Genomic DNA, 3,183 nt, shown 5'->3' on the forward strand with positions numbered 1-3,183 from the left:
TATATATATATATATAGTCGGTAAAGCATAAATCCGAAAAAGAAGCACACTCGAAGTTATATAGCAATATATGATATAAATAAAGTTAGGTAAGGCCAGTTTATGGAATTACCCTGGATTTTACGTCCATGAAGAGTTTACCTTTACGGCGTATCATCAGATCCACAAACCTGTTGGCTTAAACATCTCTAACGAGTGGGATCTCTAGAATATGGAGGATGAAAGGACCTCGCTACTCTAATTCAACAACAGTGTATTGTCTCCCTTTGCCAATCATATATGGCAGCTGAATGACGACGTGTTCCCAGACACAATATCATGGAGAATCCATGAAAATCCAGGGCTCTACATAAACGGGACCAAGCGCTGTAAACTATGCATAGTAGAACGAGCGAGGATTCTAAAGGACTCTCTCGACCCAGGGAACACCCTTAACTCCAGAATGGCGGTCTTCGGACCGTGCTTGCATTGCATTTCAGGAAATTGCTGCTGGCCTATTAGAACCCACAAGGTAACAGGGTCACTAGCGATCGATAAACAAAGGGAGACAATCCTCTGTTGTTAAAATTGTGTAGCGAGGTCGTTTTCTCTTCCATATTCTAAAGAGACCACTCGCTAGAGAGGCCTTAAGGCAACAGGTTTTGGAATCTGATGAGACGCCGTAAAGCTAAACGCTTTATGGGTGTGAAACCCTCGGTATCCCATAAACTGGCCTTATCTAACTTTATATATACACAGACATGCAGGAAGTAAATAGACACCTTTAATTTTCAAAATTTCTGATTTAAATGTTTTCATATGTTTTCTGCGGTGTAAAATTTACAATGTAATTATTCTTTTTCATTCCATATTAAACATTTGCGAAGAGTAACCATGCCACGCACAAAAACTTCAGCAGAACTATCAGATTTTCAAAGAGGTCGTATTGTTAGGTAATCTGAGGCAGCAAAACAATTGCCGAAAATCTTCAAATTCCTCTTGCTACTGTTAATAGAATTATAGTGCAATTCAAAAGCCAAGGAAAAGAATCAACAGATTCTCATCCCGGCCGACCTGGGCCCTCAGAAAGGAAGCTTCACTGTTTAAAGAGAATTGTGAAAAACGAACCCCGTTCGAAGGCTTCTGACATTGCAAAACAGCCAGAAGTTAGTCCAAGAACGTGTGTTACATATCTGCATATGCTTGGGTATTATGGACGAACAGCTAGAAGAATATAATTGAAGTTGTGCTGAATATCTTGAATCGAAATTATAGAATCCGCTTAATTTTTACATGTTAGAAGCTTAGTATACAACACATGAGTGTGGACACAAAATACACAACTGATAATTGAGGACACTAGGTACACAAATTCTGGATTCTCAATATGTCTCATGTTTTCCGTCTTAGATTTTTATTTTGCCTTCAGATTTTACTTCCATTTGAATCGCTCTTAAAACTACGAAATTACTTATTTTAAAGGGTACCAATTAGATATATCGTAGCAAAAATTGTTCCACGCATTAGTTTTGCGGTATTAACGCTGCTTGAATTCATGAAACGTTTATCTTAGCTTATAGGCTACATATAATTTCAAAAGATTACTTAGTTTTTCTTTTTTGTTTTTTTTGCTGCGTTCAGACATACTGGTGCGAAAACGCAGTAAATGCGTTCATGAAAATTCAATTATTTACAACAATGTTTCGAATTTCGAAAAAAAATCCTTGTTGATATTTATCGGGAAAAATTCGCAGACATTTTTAGACGAGTGAGTTGAAATATGAGTGTCACCATTATCAGTGTTATCTAAAAATTTCAATTGTTTTCATAAGGTGTAATATCCTCCGCCGGACTTTAGCACGCCAATCTTAAGACTACCTAGATATAAGTATGCTTAAATATGTGTAGTACACACACGTACGCAAATATACATACCTACACATGCATTCATATATTCATACACACACACACATATAAATATTGTATGTGTGCGTATGTTTTAATACTCTTATGTATATATCTACGTAGATACACACACACACACATGTACACACAAATACACACACACACACACGCACGCACGCACACTCATGTGTAACATATAAGCGCAGGAATGGCTGTGTAGTAGGAAGTTTTCTTTCCTATCACATGGTTCCGAGTTCAGTCTCATTGCGTGGTATTTGGATATGTATCTTCTTCTGTAGCCCTGGGCCGATCAAAGCCTTGTGTGTGGATTTGGTTGACGGAAATTGAAAGAAGCCCATCACGTATATGATGCATGTATATATGTTGAACCGTTGAACTCTCCACTGTTTTTTTTAACTCCCCTTTTTTTTCATTCTCCTCCATTTTCCCTCTTATTCCTCTCTGTCGAAGAGCGTAGGCTCGAAACGTAAAAGACTTTACCATTTTCCCGAGCGTCAAACTAACACACCTGCATTTTGTTCCTACGCCTGTCTTCGTCTTTTGTTTTCCTGTAAATTTGAACTATATATTTATGTATATATGTGTCCTTGTATTTGTGTTTGTCCCCGCCAGAGTTTAACAACCTGTGCTGATTTGTTTACGCTCTAATAACTTAGCGGTTCGCTAAAACAGATCGACAGAAAAGGTAACAGGTTTAAAAATTAAGTACTGGGTTTCATTCGTTCGACTGACTGAAACAACCAAATGATAACACGTAAAGATACACGTACGTATGCATTATCGTAATAAGATGCTTATGCAACCAGTATATATATATATCACGATCAGTTGTAACGTGGTCCATTTTTCACTACCACCAGTATCTTTTACTTGTTTCAGTCATTTGACTGCAGCCATACTAGAGCACCGTCTTAAAGGGTTTTAGTTGAAGAAATCGACGCCAGGACTTAATTTCTTAAAGCTTAGTATTTAATCTATCGGTTCTCCTTTACCGACCCTAATAAAATATGTGTCCTAAATGGAAACGGCCGAATTAAAAGTGCCGTATACCAATGCAAGGTTACCTCCGGTAACAAAGAATTTTTTTATATAGGATTATCCTCTAGGTTTTTAAAATCCAGACTGGTTAACCACTTCTCTACCTTCAAATACAACCGTAAGCTTAACTCTACAGAACTTAGTAAACTCACCTGGTACCTTAAAGACTCTAACAAACTTTTCTTTAGAATGGAAAATTTTATCTAGATCTTTTCCCTATGATAAAGGAAAATCTTTCTG

The sequence above is a fragment of the Octopus bimaculoides genome, chromosome 9 (genome assembly GCF_001194135.2).
Source record: "Octopus bimaculoides isolate UCB-OBI-ISO-001 chromosome 9, ASM119413v2, whole genome shotgun sequence".
Taxonomy (NCBI): Eukaryota; Metazoa; Mollusca; class Cephalopoda; order Octopoda; family Octopodidae; genus Octopus; species Octopus bimaculoides.